Source organism: Saccopteryx leptura, chromosome 6, assembly GCF_036850995.1.
Source record: "Saccopteryx leptura isolate mSacLep1 chromosome 6, mSacLep1_pri_phased_curated, whole genome shotgun sequence".
Taxonomy (NCBI): domain Eukaryota; kingdom Metazoa; phylum Chordata; class Mammalia; order Chiroptera; family Emballonuridae; genus Saccopteryx; species Saccopteryx leptura.
This window is the reverse complement of record NC_089508.1, coordinates 142,737,185-142,755,407: the sequence shown is the minus strand read 5'-3', so window position 1 is coordinate 142,755,407 and position 18,223 is coordinate 142,737,185.

Sequence of the window (18,223 nt, the reverse complement as noted above, 5' to 3'; positions counted from 1 at the left end):
ACAGCCAGGTGGCTGCAGCCACACCTTCCATCTCCTGGAAGGACCATAGGACCCATAGGCCCATGCATTTGAGTGCCTTTCCTCCACTCCAGCAGCACTGGGCTCGCCCAGCAATGAGCCTCAACTGCCCATGTCTCTTCCTCTGAGCTGGCCTCGATTTTCTCCACAGTCCAGGAAAAATGTGACACATGCCATTCCATGTAGATTTCACTATGAATGAAAAGTAACCCCAATTCTTTCAATGTTGGAGCAAGGTTAAATGTCAAATTGTATATATCATTTATTCAGGTAAGGTTCACAAAAAGCATCACAGCTCTGACCCCAGATCTTCATCTGAGCAAGGCAGTATTCCTAAAATAATTTTAACTGCCAAATCACCTCCTTTTCTTCCAAGTTGTACTTCAAATTGGTTGATTAGTAAAAAAATGTGAATTGTGACAGGTGCTGAAGTTTGGACTAGGCCCAGAACTACTGCTGTATAATTGCAAGACTTGTTTGCCACGTCTCACGGCACAGAAGTCAATCCTTGCCTATCTTTAAACCTTGTAAGTCCAATTCAGGCCCTTAGGAAAGGAGATTTCTAGATCTGTCTTCTAATGTGTCTAGCTCTTTGCTAACACTCATATGAGTTATCTATATGCTATATATTGTAATCAACCACAACTTCCTTGTATCACTGTACAGTAAGTCCTTACTTATTGTTATCAATAGATACTATAACAAAATTAATTTCATCATAGGCTTAACTCTTATTAACATAAATAGGAGTTAAGTACCTATGGCATACTTCTGATCACTAAAACATCACCAAATCTCTAAAATAAAGACCTAAAACACTTCTAATGTTAAAAATGGAAATAAATGAACTATACATACTTTTGAGAAAGATTAATGAAAACAAAATAACGACTTTCCAACCCATTTATTTCAGTCCTGTGTACCAGAGCCTCTCCCAGCAGCCTGGAGGATGCAGTTGGACTGCCCTTCATATAGGACGCTTTTCCATCACAGGATGCACTCACCCACGCCCACACCCACTCAGATGGGACCAGTCAGACACTCCAGCTCACCTCCTATGCACATCCTTTGAGTGTGGGAGGAAATCGGAATCCCTGGCAAAAACCTACAAGGTGCAGGAGAATAGGCAAACTCCACACAATCTCCCTGGCAGGGATTAACTTTTTTCCCATCAACATTATAACGAGCGACCTTGAATAAAATAATGTTATTCCAATGACTGCTATATAGATCATTAAGGAGCCATTTTGTTTAAACATTTAGTTGAACCTAATTAGAATTTCTGCTCCAACCAAATTATGACTAGTCCTTATATGTAACTTCTTAAAGACCCAGGTGAAATTTTATTTTCTGTCGCAAATGTTAAAATTGCAGTGAGAAGAGGATACTCTGTAAAATATATATAAACTGGTTTTCTTATAGATTTCAAGTGAAAACATTTAAGTGTAGATTCACAATCAACTCTTCACATTATGCCAACTATTTACATTGTAATTCCACATATATTTTTACTAAATTTAGCCTGTATGACTACCCTATTTCCTTAATTTAACCAAGCCAAAAAATAGCAATGTCTTGACTGCAATAACAATGCATCATGAATGTATCCCAAAATACTGAATAGGAGGCAAAAGGTTGGTTTTAAATAAACAGAGTCATTAGCCACTAAGGAAAACAGTGATACTATATTAAATTACCTAATAACTTTAACATATCTGGACACCACATTTGATGTTCTTATGAAAAGTAGATGCTAAACTCCTATATGCCAAATATATCACTTAAACATCACTTAATAGCTTATAAGCCAGCTGAGAGGCAAGGAAACAAAATGGGAATTCTAATTAACCACAACTCTTTCTGAAGAAAGGAACAAGTTCCTGGGAATATTTTAAGCTGTTTTCTATCCACAGATAAGCTATGAAAAGTCCACATTTAGTATAGGAATCAGCACTTTTGTCTGGGCTACCTACTGAGAGCATCCTCTTAATCGCTTATATGGCTGTATGCTGTGGCGGGATTCAGCCAGTTCACACCGGTTCAGCAGAACCGATACTAATTTTTTGTTGTGTTCAGCGAACCGGTTCTTAAAACGGCACTTGGAATCAGTGTTCTCTCTAACATGGGCACCTGGGCAACTGCTTAATGTGGAAATCACAAATTTACATTCCTTACTCTTTTTAACGGTCATCGGCACAACAGCGTATTCCAAGTGCCCGTAATAATGTTCATTCTGTCCATAGGTGAAAAAAATTGCAAGTGAAAAAAATGTCAATCAAGAAGCAACATGGAAATATCTTAAATAAATGTTTTATTGGGTTTTGTCAGGTTTTATTTAATATTTTAAAACTCATAATCTAGTTTTGTGTTCCTCTTTTATTGTTCTTATTTAAGTATTAAATGCATGAAATAATAAACTACCTTCAGTGTATCTTTTTTTATACTTATAACAGTCATTAGGGCAGAGAACCAGTTGTTAAATTATTTAAATCTCACCACTGGATGGATGGTTTTATCTGGAAGTTGTCCAGCTTGGACAAACCCCAAGTTTTTAACAGCAATCTACTTCAAAACCTCAACAGATGCTTACTTTTATCTTATGTTGGCGGAGACCATTTAGGTTTAAGGGACTTATTTTTGGTTAAATACTTTACATAAACACAGCTGTCTGGTTGTACCTTTGACTGCATAGCTGTTCTTCTAGCCTCAGTGGCCTTCTGCTACCTGCCACACTGCTCTCCAAAGTTACTCTCAGAGCTGCAGCCACCAGCACAGTAGATGTAGTACTTTGGACAACAATGTCCCCACTCAGAGCCTGTGCTTCAGCTCAGGAGGCCAACCCAGGGCCAGGGTATGAGTTTATGTGCACAAAGCCTGGACTAAGCATTGTATTATCTCAAACATCTGCCTGTTCCCTTGCAGCAGAGCCTTCTCTCTCTCTCCAAAGGCCACATGACCTTCTACCTGATTTTATCCCTCACTCCCTTCACCTCTCTTCTCTAAAGTCCCCTGACATTCTGCTGCTTAGAGCAACCTCCAAGAAATCAAAGCCAGTAGGGTGCTGGATGGTGGCAATAGTACCTATAAGTATGCCTTTCAGTGTTACTGCTATAGTTCAGCATTATTGGCTTAAATAGGTTTTAGCAAACTAGTCTAGGACACTCTGTCATGGATTGAATTGAGTCCCTATAATACTGGGGTTTATAGTAAGAAATATTATATTTGGTCTTTGTCCTTGTTCCTGACACAGTGCTTCTAAAACCCTGTGTAATAAAGGTGGTTTGGTAGGCCCTGGCCAGTTGGCTCAGTGGTAGAGCATTGCCTGGCGTGTGGAAGTCCCAGATTAAATTCCCGGCCAGGGCACACAGGAGAAGCGCCCATCTGCTTTTCCACCCTTCCCCCTCCTTTCTCTATATCTCTCTCTTCCCCTCCCGCAGCCAAGGCTCCATTGGAGCAAAGTTGGCCCAGGCGCTGAGGATGGCTGCATGGTCTCTCCCTCAGGCACTAGAATGGCTCCAGTTGCAACAGAGCAACACTCCAGATGGGCAGAGCATCACCCCCTAGTGGGCTTGTGGGGTGGATTCCAGTTGTGCTCATGTGGGAGTCTGTCTCTCTGCCTCCCTGCTTCTCACTTCAGAAAAATAAAAAAAGTAAAAATGGTTTGCTATTCCTAAAAAAGCCCCTCTCAAGCATACCTGAGTTTATGTTAATGAGGTGACTTTTAGAAGGTCCCTAAGGATGGGGGCTGGTTGCCAAGGGTACCAACCATATGGTTATAGAGGGTTAGAACTTTTAAATCCCAACCCAATCCTAGATCTCGGGGGAGTGGTAGAGGCTGGAGATTGAATCAAATCACCAATGGCCAATGATTTAATCAATCATGCCTACGTCTTGAAGCCTCCATAAAAACAGGAAATTAGGAAATTCGGAGAGCGTCAGGGCTGGTGAACATGTGAATATGTGGGACAGGCAAGCATGGAAGGACACGGACTCTCCCCACCGCTACTCACATACTGTGTCCTGTGCATCCCTTCCATCTGGCTGTTCCTGAGTTGTATCCTTTATAACAGGGGTCGGGAACTTATGACTTGTGAGCCAGATGTGGCTCTTTTGATGGCTGCATCTGGTTCGCAGACAAATCTTTAATAAAAAAAATAATAATGTTAAAAATATAAAACATTCTCATATATTATAATCCATTCATTTCCTACCACTCACGTTCATGGTTGCGGGTGGCTAGATTTAGCCAATCACAGCTGTCCTCCGGGACAACACCAAACTTTTATTGGATAATGCCTAACGTACACGGGTCGTTGTGAGATCAGGAAGTAAACTGCCCTCCTTTTAATCAAGTAGTCAGCTAGCTAATTGCAGAAACCCTTTGGACGAAGAAGATGGCTAAAAGAAAAATAGATGAGGAGTATCGTACTTTTCAGCAGGACTGGACAGAGGAATTCACCTTTGTGGAGAGAGCAGGTTCTGCAGTGTGTCTAATATGCAATGATAAAATTGCATCAATGAAATGGTCAAATATAAAGCCGCACTTCGACACATGCCATACTACATTTGCATCGAAATATCCAGCGGGGGACAGCAGGAAGAAAGCATGTACTGTTCAGAGTGCAAGCTAGTCAGCAGCAACTCCGTGTTTGGACCCAACAAGGTGACTAAAATTCGGCTAGCTTTGCTGGTGCTTTAGCAATTGTGAGAAACGGAAAGCCATTCACAGATGGGAAGTATGCCAAAACATTCATGCTTGTTGTTGCCAATGAACTTTTTGATGACTTTTCAGATAAAGACAAGATAATCAAATGAATAAAAGGCATGCCTCTGTCGGCAAGAACTGTTCACGATCATACCATCATGATGGCAAATCAAACTGAGGCAACACAAGTGAAGGACACAAATGCAGCACCATTCTTTTCTCTAGCTTTGGATGAGTCAACAGACGTAAGCCATTTATCACAGTTCAGCGTGATTGCAAGGTATGCTGTCGGTGGCACACTACGTGAGAAAAGTCTTGCTGTTTTGCCTATGAAAGAGACAACAGAGGGGAGGATTTATTCAAGTCTTTCACTGAGTTCTCTAAAGAAAAAAATCTACCAATGGATAAACTTATTTCAGTGTGTACTGATGGTGCTCCGTGCATGGTGGGGAAAAACAGAGGATTCGTAGCACTTCTTCGTGAACATGAAAAGAGACCCATCCTAAGTTTTCACTGCATCCTATATCAGAAGGCGCTTTGTGCTCAGATGTGTGGTGAGCAGCTTGGTGAGGTGATGTCCCTGGTCATTCGGGCGGTCAACTTTATGGTTTCCCAAGCTTTAAATGATTGCCAGTTTAAAACACTGCTGGATGAAGTTGGGAATAATTACCCTGGTCAGCTTCTGCACAGCAATGTGCGTTGGTTGTCAAGAGGGAAGGTGCTCAGCCGTTTTGCGGCTTGTCTGAGCGAAATCCGGACTTTTCTTGAAATGAAAAATGTCAAGCATCCTGAGTTAGCTAACACTGAGCGGTTCCTGAAGTTCTACTATCTCGTGGACATTACTGAACATCTGTACCAGCTCAATGTGAAAATGCAAGGTGTTGGAAATACAGTCTTATCCCTTCAACAAGTAGTATTTGCATTTGAAAACAAGCTGGAACTCTTCATCACTGACACTGAAACAGGTTGTTTACTACACTTTGAAAAACTAGGAGAGTTTAAATATGCATGCACAACAAGTGACCCTGCTCAATATCTTGATCTCCAGCAGCTAGTGGGCTTCACATCTAATCTCCAGCAGTCATTCAAAGCACGCTTTGGAGAATTTAGTAAGTGCACTCGTCTTTTTAAGTTCATCACCCATCCACACGAGTGTGCAGTGGACAGCACCAACCTGAGTTACATCCCTGATGTCTCTGTCGAGATTTTGAGCTACAAGCTGCTGACCTGAAGGCCTCTGACATGTGGGTGAATAAGTTCAAGTCACTGAATGAAGATTTGGAAAGACTTGCATGACAGCAAGCAGAGTTGGCGAGCAAACACAAGTGGGGAGAAATGAAAAAACTTCAACCCACGGACCAGCTGATTGTCAAAACTTGGAACAAGCTTCCTGTCACATACCACACACTGCAGCGTGAGTATTGCTGTACTGACAATGTTTGGTTCTATGTATGCATGTGAGCAGTCTTTCTCACATGTAAAGAACGTTAAGACCAACCTCTGATTACATCTAACGGATGGAAGTCTCAACGCCTGCATGAAGCTTAACTTCTCCATGAATCAACCAGACTACAAAGCCATCAGCAAAGGCATGCAGCACCAGAAGTCACATTAATGGTAAGAAGTACTTTATTCATCATTGGTTAGTAACAGCATAACAACATTATTAAAAAGAATTCAGACTTATTGTACTTTAAAAGTATTGGTCTTACATAAAATGCACACATTTTCTTATATTTAGTGTTAAACATATTGTAAGGCTCTCACAGAATTACATTTTAAAATATGTGGCGTTCATGGCTCTCTCAGCCAAAAAGGTTTCCGACCCCTGCTTTATAATAAACTAGAGATCTGGTAAATAACATGTTTCTCTGTGTTCTGTGAACCACTAGCAAATTAACTGTGTCCAGGAAGAGGTCATGGGAACTTTTGACTTACAGCCAGTTGGTCAAAAGCACAAGTGTCAACCTGGATTTGGGATTTGAAGTGGGGCTTGGGGTGAGCAATCTTGGAGCACAGAGCCCTTAATTTGTGGTGCCTGGTGCTAAATCCAGATAGCATCAGCACTGATCAAGTTGTAGAACACCAAGCTGGTATTGCAGAATTGCTTGGTGTGGGGAAATCTCTCCCTCTCCTACATTTGGTGGCCAGAAGTATTGAAAATAGAGAAGAAATGCACTAGAGTTTTTTTCTTTACAATGCCCACAATGGATAGTTCAAATCCTAACCCCCTTGGTACCTGTAGATATGACTTATTTGGAAATATGGTCTTTACATATGTAATTAAAATGTAAGTTAAAATGAGAACATAATGGAGTAAGGTTAGCCCTTAATCCAGTATGACTGGTTTCTTTATAAAAATAGAAGAGATGGGGAGACAGACACACAGAGAGGAAATGCCATGTGTGGCAGACACAGAGGGAAGACAGAAGACAGCCATGTGACGAGGAGGCAGAGATTGGAGTGCAAGAGATACTTCTAAAACAAGAGCAATCAAAACTTTAAATAAAAAGATGGACAAAAGGCCCTGGCCAGTTGGCTCAGCTGTAGAGCATTGGCCTGACCTGTGGATGTCCCAGGTTCGTTTCCCAGTCAGAACACATAGAAGAAGTGACCATTTGCTTCTCCACCTCTCTCTCTTTCTCTCCTGAAGCTATGGCTCGATTGGTTTGAGTGAGTTGGCCCTGGGTGCTGAGGATGGTTCCAAGGAGTCTCGCCTTAGGTACTAAAAATAGCCAGGTTGTGATCATGGCTCCAGATGGGCAGAGCATCAACCCCAGACAGATGAGGTTGCTGGGTGGATCCTGGTTGGGGCACATGTGGGAGTCTGTATCCCCTCCTTTCACTTAGAAAAGAAGAAGAAGAAAAAAAGAAAGGCAAAGTACATTAGGGAAATACAAACAAAATAAAACATCAGTCACATTACTATTAAGTTAAAGTCAAACAAAGAACATTAAACATGCTTAAGAGTTCACTTTATATGGATGATGACTGAAGAAATTTATAACTTCCTAATTACCACAAACCCATAGCATCAAAATATCATGCAAATAATTATCTTTAAAATATATATTTATAAAAATGTTTATGAAAAGATAATGTGCCAAGGCTGGACAATTCTTTAAGTTTCAAAGGGAACTCCATTCCAAGAGACATAAAGTATAGTAAGATTCCTAGTTGCTCCTCATCTTCTAGCTCTGCTCCTCTGTTACAGTAGTCATTGTTGCCTCTGAGTACTTGGGAGGGCTTAAAGACATGTCTAGGCTCAGTGAGCAGAGTGTAAAAATAAATACCAGCTTTCTAAGTCTCAGCATAAGAAATCACATCAATAAATTTAATATTTATTATATACTGAAATAATATTTTGGATACATTTGGTTAAATGTTATTATTAAATTAATTTCTTTTGCCCTGGCTGGATGCTCAGTTGGTTAGAGTATTGTCCCAAAGCACCGAGGTTGCCAGTTTGATCCCCAGTCAGGACGCATACAGGAGCAGATCGATGTTACTGTCTCTATGTATCTTCTATCTATCATCTATCTATCTATCTATCTATCTATCTATCTATCTATCTATCATCTATCTATCATCTATCTATCATTTATCATCTCTCCCTTCCTCTTTTGCTAAATTCAATAAATAAAAATTTTAAAAACTTTTTAATTTCTTTTGTACCTTTATACCTTTTTTAATGTAGCTACTAAAAAATTACTTATGTGGCTTGTATTACAACCCATTAGACATTGCTCTTTTGTATAACCATATTTATTAATGCAGTTTTAATTTAATTCACTGGTTTCTTATTTTTGCTTTATTTTTATAATAAATGCCTGATTGAGCCTGATGATTTGGGTATATCTGATGATGACCATCTGTATTGTAATAGAATTAAACTTATAAAACTACAGTTCTTGGCCCTGGCCGGTTGGCTCAGCAGTAGAGCGTCGGCCTAGCGTGCGGAGGACCCGGGTTCAATTCCCGGCCAGGGCACATAGGAGAAGCGCCCATTTGCTTCTCCACCCCTCCGCCGCGCTTTCCTCTCTGTCTCTCTCTTCCCCTCCCGCAGCCAAGGCTCCATTGGAGCAAAGATGGCCCTGGCGCTGGGGATGGCTCTGTGGCCTCTGCCTCAGGCGCTAGAGTGGCTCTGGTTGCAACATGGCGACCCCCAGGATGGGCAGAGCATCGCCCCCTGGTGGGCAGAGCGTTGCCCCTGGTGGGCGTGCCGGGTGGATCCCGGTGGGGCGCATGTGGGAGTCTGTCTGACTGTCTCTCCCTGTTTCCAGCTTCAGAAAAATGAAAAGAAAATAAATAAATAAAAAATAATAATAATAAAACTACAGTTCTTACCACTAGTACTTACTCATCTATGTTTATGTGCTTCAATCATTTTTATGAAATAATAATAACAAAATGCAATTAATATTCAGATAATAGTATAAGACAGTAACAATTCAAAAGTAGACGTGGCTGGCTGACAGGCACCACCATGAAAGAATTCAGCACAGCACACCAGAGTTGATGTATAAGAATCAACAGTCACTTAAAAATGTATAAAAGTTTAAATTTTATGAAAATCAAATGTAAAGGAATGCCCTTAAGACAAAAACTACTGAAAATATAAAGAGAATGTGACATAAACATCATCCCTGGCCACATAGTTCAGCTGGTTAGAGCGTCATCCCTATATGCCAAGGTTGTGGGTTCGATCCCATGTCAGGGCACATACAACAATCAACCAATGGATGCATAAAGAAATGGAACAACAAATTGATGTCTCTCTCTCTTTCTTTTTCTCCCTTTGTAATGCAGGTGGCCGAGGCCAGGCAGGTCCACATTAGATTCAGGTAGATGGTAGAGAAACTGCGGAGCTGGAAAGCATTGGGCCATTACCATTAAATAAAGTCTCACAACAGCAATGAGCACACAGGCAAGGGAAACCTCTTCTCCAGCACACAAACAGCAAGAATGTTCCCTCACAGTGGCGGGCAGGCAATCAGCCATCCACAATCCCCCGTCTCTCTCGAGCACAAGCACCCATAGCCTTACATAAACCATACACTGGCACTGCTATGCACCCATGCACCAATCAGGCAGAGTGCTTACAGACAGTAACCCCCCCCCGCAGCCCCCCACCAAGCCTGACACAGCTGCCCCACATTGTACCCCTATAGTGTTGTTTGCCTCACAATAGGTACATTACATACATTCCAGAAATGACAATTACAAAGGTACACTTCACAGTGTCTCCCTGAGCTCTCTCTCCAGGGAGTTAACAGAGGCCTACCTCCAACTCCTCACCCCACAGTGCCAACAAGGCCACTCATCATAGGTGGGGGGTGGAGTACAGTCCAGGACCATGTCCATTGAAACCAAAAATGTCCTTGTTGTGTGTGGGGCAGCCGTGTTAGGCTTGCTTTGGGGTGTACCAGCAGCAAGCACTTTGCTTGATTAGTGTGTGAGCACGTGGCAGAGGCATGTGTGCACAGCCTGTATGAGGCTATGGGTGCTGCCCCTGAGCAGTGATTCTCCCAGATGGCTCTCCCGTCACCATGAGGTGTGGTTTGCCTTGCTCCCTTGTCCTTACAGCAAATAGCAGATTTTCCTTTATTAGCTCTTTCCCTTTTGTTGTTTATTTGCTTGCCTGTCCTTGCGAGCCTACAATAAATGGAAATGGCCCGACACTGTCTGGCTCCACAGTTTCTCTACCGTCTGCCCGAATTTAATGGGAACCTGCCTGGCCTTAGCCACTGGCATTACATGGCATCTCTGCAACTGCATGAGGGCAGCTTCCCAGGGTAGGAGGGCCTCCACAGGTGCCACGCCCCCCCCCAGGGTCTCTCATAGTCTCAGTCTATGACAGCAGCTATGGGTGCTTGGCTCAGACAGATGGGGGATTGTGGATGGAGGATTGCATGCCTGACACTGTGAGAGTCCATTCTGGCTGTTTGTGTGCCAGAAAATAGGTTTTCCCTTGCCTATGTGCTCATCCGCTCTTGTGAGACTTTATTAAATGAAATGGCCAAAGACGGATTTAATGACAGGTGCACTGGGCATGTGCCCTGGGCCCTGACTTCTGAAGGGCCTCCCAAAACCCAAACTTTATACTTTTTTCTAATGTAAAGGGCCCAATATTTTCTTCTGTGCCTGGGGCCTCAACCAACCTTAATCTGCCTTTGCGAATGGCCCTAACGCTTTCTGGCTCTGCAGTTTCTTTACCTTCTGCCTGAATCCACTGTGAACCTGCCTGGCCTCGGCCACTGGCATTGCACAGTCCAAGATCAGTCCATGATAGACAGCCCAGCTGTCTGTGCAAATCACCAAGGTAAAAGTCCATTGCAGGCAACTAGCCATTTAGCTTTATTTATTTATTTATTTATTTATTTATATTTTTCTGAAGCTGGAAATAGGGAGGCAGTCAGACAGACTCCCGCATGCGCATGACCGAGATCCACCCGGCATGCCCACCAGGAGGTGATGCTCTGCCCATCTGGGTGTCGCTCTGCTGCAACCAGAGTCATTTTAGCGCCTGAGGCAGAGGCCACAGAGCCATCCTCAGCACCCGGGCCAACTTTGCTCCAATGGAGCCTTGGCTGCAGGAGGGGAAGAGAGAGACAGAGAAGAAGGAGAGGGGGAGGGGTGGAGAAGCAGATGGGCACTTCTCCTGTGTGCCCTGGCCGGGAATCGAACCCGGGACTCCTGCACGCCAGGCCAATGCTCTACCACTGAGCCAACTGGCCAGGGCCTTTTGAGTTCTTTATTAACGGACCTCAGTGCCTTTCCATAAGTGCACTGTCCATTGCCACAAGCCCCATCCAAACCCCTCAGCAGCTTACAGGGTGGCCGAGGCCAGGCAGGGTCACACTGAATTCGGGCAGACGGTAGAGAAACTGTGGAGCCGGAAAGGGTTGGGCCATTCTGCTTAATAGAGTCTCACAATGGTGGACAAGCACACAGGCAGGGGAAAACTTCTTTGGTACACAAACAGCAAGAATGGTCCCTCAAAGTGGTGGGCAGGCAACCCACCATCCACAATTCCCTTGAGCGCAAGCACCTATAGTCTTATACAGACTGTGCACATGTGCCTCTGCCAGCTGCATATGCACTAAACAAGCAAAGTGCTTGCAGCTGGTACACCAGTGAGCAAGCCTAACACAGCTGCCCCACACAAGGCCTGGCAGGGTCTAACACATTTGAGGCCTGTGCTGCCTTGACAGTTCTCTGTTGCCTGGCAGATGCCAGTGTCACCCACTTCCCCTCCTTTTTCAGTGACTGGCACCTCTGATGTGGCTGAAGCTGTTGCCAAAGCTCTAACAAGAATTTATTAGGCTTTCAATCTGATTTCTCCCTAGCTGCTCTGGCTGCAATCAAATCTACCAACATCTGTGTTCAGGTAACCTTTACAGGTCCATTTCTCTTGCTAGTCATGGGAGGCGGGTGTAGCATGGGCAGCAGCCCTCACAGCCTTACGGTCCATCTCTGTTCCAAAAAGCATGATGCCATCCCCCCATGTCCTGCAACCACAGCAAGCAGGTTGCTAGGGGCTCAGTGGGTTTCTGCCTGAATTTCACCCCCACCTCCATCAGCTCTGCCTGGGTGTAGGGGCTCCACTATCAGTGGAGGAGGCTGTGGTTGACCCTGAGGGACTCTTTGCTGCTGGGATTTTACATTTTTGGCGACCACCAGCTGGGCTCTGAGTCTGCGAATGGCAGTTGCAGCCCGAGCCTCCCCGTCAGAAGAGGAGGAGTCAGAAATGCCTGCTCCCACCAACTCAGAGCCACTCAGCTTGTAGGAATGCAGCTCCATCTTCCGTGCCTGCTCTGGCTCCTGTGACTGCCGGCTCTCTGCCTGACGCTGATGCTTGAGCTCCTGAACCCACAGTTGTTTTGCCAACAGCTGTCACTGCCACCGTTCAGTTTCCAGGACAAACTGCAACTCACAAACCCGCAATTCCTTCTCCAGAGACAGCTCCAGTTCCAGTCACCATTGGTGTTCAGGCTGCACCTCACACTGCAACTCTCAAACCCAGTCAGCCTCCCTCTTCAGTGCTGGCTCCAGTTCACACCCTCGCTGGTTCTCAGCCTGCAGCCTGACCTGCAGTTCTCGGATCTGCAGCTCTTTCTCCAGTGACCGTCACAGCTTGTGCCGTTGTTGCCACTCAGTCTGCAGCTCACCCTGGAGCTCTCGACCTCGAGCCACCTCTTACACAGAGCTCTCAGTTTCCTCCTACAGGGCAGTAAAAAACACCCGGCCTATGGCCCCCAAAAGGACAGCCATGGGAACCATATGCTGTAGAACAGTGACCACTCCTCTACCCCACCCCTCAACAGTGTCAGGGCTCCATATCGATCTGCTCCAAACCCTGCCCACTACACCAGATGCAATGCCAGGCTAGGCAGGCAGTAATGTAATGGCTGAGGCCAGGCAGGTTCACATTAGATTTGGGGAGATGGCAGAGAACTGTGGAGCCGGAAAGTGTCGGGCCATACTCGTTTATTGGAGGCTCACAAAGACAGGCGAGTGAATAAACAACAAAAGGGAAAGAGCTAATAAACAAAGGAAAATGTGCCATTTGCAGTAAGGGCAAGGAAGCAAGGAACACTGCACCTCATGGTGGGGGAGAGCGATCGGCAAGAATCACCGCCCACAAAAGCACATGCTGACATACATAGACCATAGACAGGTGCCACCGCTATGCACCCACACACCAGTCAGGCACAGAGCTTGCAGGCAAACTTGCGAGCAAGCCTAACACTGCAATTTTCCCCACACTCTCTAAAAATCAATAAATAAACATTAAAAAGAGAATAAAGAAAACTATCAACATATCTTCTGATTGGATTCAAAGATTCAATGTTGTAGAGATTTTACATCTTCCCAAATCAACAAAATTAAATGCAGTTGCAAACAAAAAAAGTTTTTATTTTTGTAGTTTAACCAAATAATTTAAAAGGTCATATGAAAGAATATATTACAGAATATCTGAGAGAAATTTAAAAATAAAAAAATAATGTGGTTGGTTTGGCCTTTGCACATGAAAATACATGAAATTATAGTAACTAAAATAGTAGAGCTAGAGGACAAGACAATACAGGAATCACAGAAAACTACATGTGGTAAGAATCATTTGTAATTGGTGTGGATATTCAGTCAATGGCTAACTACTTGGGGAAAATAAAGCTTAATTCCTACCTCCTTAAGGCACACAAATCTAAAATGGATCAAAGGTGGTATAATAAAGAATAAAATCATAATATATATAAATATTGACGTACATTATTTTTCATTGCTTTTATGGTTTATGACTTGTTTACATTTACATCTATTTAGGACCCAGTCTATTTCAGTGACATAACCATCTCTGTTATTTTAACTTTTTAAATTTAATATCTGCTAGGGCCAGTTCACTTTCATTACTTATCTTTATAAACATCTTTCTGAATATTCTCACAGGTTTATTCTGCTATGTTAATTTTAGATTAATTTGTATCAATTTTTATAAGTAATCTTTTGGAATTTCTCCTGGAATTGTACTTAACATACAGGGTTAATGTAGAAAGAATTGGTATCTTTATAATTTTGAGTCTTTCTCTCCAGAAATCAGAGATATGTTTCTATTTATTCAATTATTCATATGTCTCCATAAGTTCAGTGGTTTTCTTCCTATTGATCTTTCACATTTGCTTCTAAGTATTTATAACATAGATTCCTATTTAGTTTTTTTCTTCTTTGCAGCTTAGTTGCAGAGGTTTGAATTAATTGTACTCCTTAGTCCATTGATGTGCACAAGACTTCTTGCTTGTTTTTATTTTTGTTGATTTGCTTATTCATTAGTTATCAGTTGCTGTATCATCGGGTGCTCATTCATTTAATCAGGCCAGCAGTGCTCTCGGGATTGGCTGTTTCAGTGTGCAGCTTTCTGTAGGAAGCGTCAAATGCCTTAATGGTGGTTTCCCTGCAGGACATAAAACTCCTTTCTCTGAAGGTTCTCTTTCTCCAGGGTCTTGGCTCCTCCCTTTCTAGCTGAACTGCCGATAAATCTCCCCAATCTGGTGACACTGTTGGACTCTGCTGGGTCTTTGCCTGCACTGTGGATTCACACATACCCTGCGGAGAAAAAGCTCTGAGAGACGCAGCTCACCTCCACGAGTTTCCTTTCTCACTATGTTCTGGTTACCTCGGTTGCCCTCTGGACTCTCCAACAGCTTTGTTTTGTTTTGATGGGGACTGTGGGGGGAGTGTTGTTGTTTTCTAGCTTTTATTGTTGAGTAATCCAGATGGAAATTAGCCACTGGGCTACAGCCAAGTGCAGCTCCTCTAATTAGCTGTTAATAGTTCAATTATTCTGTATCCTTTCACTCTGGTCACAGTTGCAATCACATGTTCACCAGGTGGAAAATTGAATAAATAAATTATCTTAAAACATGATACTCAGATTGCATGACCAAGCAGACATGTGCTTTAGGAATTTAGGATTTTAGAGGATATTTCTTAATTAAAAATTGAGCACTGGAGATGGGTCTCCACCCTCTTCTACCCTGGCCAAGTGCACGTTTTTTCCGTGGTCTTGACAAGTACTGAATCTCAGATAACTGAAAGCAGTTGCTGATCCGAAACTCAAGGTGAAGAATGGGACAAACACTCCTTTCCACAAAATAACACACAGAAGAGTGCTTGGGGGATGATCATGGCACTGTGACAGAGTTAATTATCTTCTAATTAGGTAACAGCCCCCCTCCACTTTCTGTTCCGAAAGGCTGCCTCCCCTTTCACCTGGACCACCTGGACTTGACTCGCAGCTCCTTCAGAGCCACACTCACCTGGGTATGGGTGACAGGACCTGGGCTGAATGAGCCCTTGTGGGGCCAGCACAGTGAGAGGCTGGAGAGGCTGTCCTGCTGAGTGTGAGAGGTGGACATGTATGACTCTGAAGGGATTAGTGTTAGCAAGTTTGCTGGAAATTTAACTTATAAATTAAAGGACTGGGGAGCCAAATTAGAATAGAGAAGCTTGTCCATGTCTCCTTAGCACTGCAAACTCTGCATGGTCTGGAGTACGCCAACTGCACTCTAAGGAAGGACTGCGCCTGCCTTTCGTATTTCATACGTACCTGGCTGTCTTTAGTAACTGTGTGGCTTTGGATTGGACCATCCTTGGTTCTCAGTCAAATCAAGCTATTTCATAGGTGCACATGATTGACAGGTTATTGTTTTCTTCAAAGTCTATGACGGGAAGACAGGCTTAGCATTTCCACATTGGGAACTATCCAAATGTGGAAAGGGTGTTCAGGAGATTTGGAGTACTTGTGAATGACAAATTTCCTTACAGATGGTGACGCCTCGGACAGAAAGTAGCAAAAAGTGACTGTTCATCTTAAAAGAAAAAGGAAGACATACAAAATCAATTTTTAAAACATCCAGAAACACAGGGGCAACAGTATTTACTACTCATAGAAGGATTATTCTTTGCCAAGCCCTTTAAATCCTTTTCACCACTTCTGAGGGTAGGCATTACTTTTCTTCATTTGACAGAGGGACAAACTGAGACATGAGGAGGTGAAGTGAATTGTGCCAGGTCCCACAGGTTGTATGTGGCGAGTCCAAGATGACACCCATGTCCCCTCCTAAGCTTGAGCTCCTCACCACACCAGGATATCACTCTGTGTCAGAGCATTTTAAGATGCTAGTGTTTATAATTATGACAAAGTTAGGCGGTGGTTAGTGTGCTCTGACAAAAAGGGCTAGCGGGTTTCCACTGAACATTAAAATTTACCTAGGAAGCACAATACATATTTTAAATTATTTGTAAAAATCATGTATATGGAGGCCCTGGCGGTGGCTAAATGAATAGAGTGTTGGACTGGCATGCGGATGTCCCAGGTTCCATCCCTGGTCAGGGCTTACATGAGAAGCGACCATCTGCTTCTCTTCCCCTCCCTCTCTTCTTCTCTCCCTCTCCCCCTCTCACAGCCAGTGGCTCAGCTGGTTCTAGCATGGCCTTGGGCACTGAGGATGGATCAGATGGAGCGCATCAGCCTAAGGCACTAAAGATAGCTGGGTACTGGAGCATCAGCCCAGATGGGGTTGCCAGGTGGCTCCTAGTCAGGGCACATGCAGGAGTCTATATCACTATCTCCCCTCCTCTCACCTAAAAGAAATCATGTATGCGGATAACTTTATTTTTGTGAATGATAAAATAAAGAATGCTCACAATTGAATGAATGTAACATCAGTTGTGGAGTTCTATATAAATTATATTGCAGCCATGACTCTCATAAACATGGGAGGAGAAATAACCATTTACTAATGCACATGTAAAGTAGAAAGACCTTTGCTTTTGACTTTCAGCACTGGCCCCTACACAAAATTTCATTTCACATGGATCATATTTAAGTATCAGCCGGCAGAAGACCCAGCTGGCAACAAACCTGGGTCTTCAGATGGCACATGGATCACCAGCTTTCTTGTGCTCTGTGTCAATCTGCCCATTAGGAGCAGATTCCTAATTAAATAAATAAAAAATATTCCATTGCTCCAATTTTAGAACTTTCCCCTGAGTCTTCATGAAGTGACAGAAACTTGGGAGGAAGGGGTGGCGGGAGGGGTGGAGAGGCCCACGAGTGAAGGGGCGTTGTTCTGGCCCAGGTCTGGGGTTAGCTGCGTTGCTCAAGCAAGTCACATTGCCTTCTGGCCTCAACTTTTGTCCTCTGTAAAATGAAAGTTGATGTGACACAGATCCCTTCTAGACCGTCAGGACTTTGAATATATTCATGTGCTTTCTTGTATCTCCAGGCAGGAAGAGAATTTGTAATATTTCCTAAACTTACTCTCTGACAAAGGCCCTTGCTTTCTGAGATTGCTGAGAAATTGATGTCCATAGAACACTCTTGGGAAACACTGGGCTGGAAAGAGCTCTAAAGACTTAATTCTCATGTTCTAGGTTTGTCCTGAGGTGACAGCATACTGTCTCTCTTTTTTTGTTTGGAGACTTTCATCTTGTACTATATAACATGCTGTGTCACTTTTGGCAAGATGGACAGAACAGGAAGCAAACAGAGTTCCTGCCCAGCGCCAGGTGTCCCTCCTGCTCTCGATGCGGGACTGCAGAGAAGGGAGACATTCAACAGAGTCTGGGGGGAAGCTGTTGCCATCGGTGGTTTCCGGAGTGTCCTGAGTGCCCAGTCTCTGAACTTGTTGTTCGCTGGGTCAAAGGGGAGAAAGTCGTATGGCAGCAATAAGACAGAGCAGCCTGAGGCGCTGCCTAGAGCAGGGAAGACATTCAGGGAAAACTGGAAACAGTTATTCCACTGCGTGAACAGGGGCCACTACAGAGTGTTGTAATAATGGGCAACTTCTGTGATTTGATTTTAATTTTTCTTTTTTTTAGTAAACATGTATAACTTTTGTAATACGAAAAGTAAAACCTTGACTTATTTTTTTAATTATGGCTAGGACACTGGTCTACGTAACAAATCCATTTCAGCCTAAGGATACTCCCAGGGAA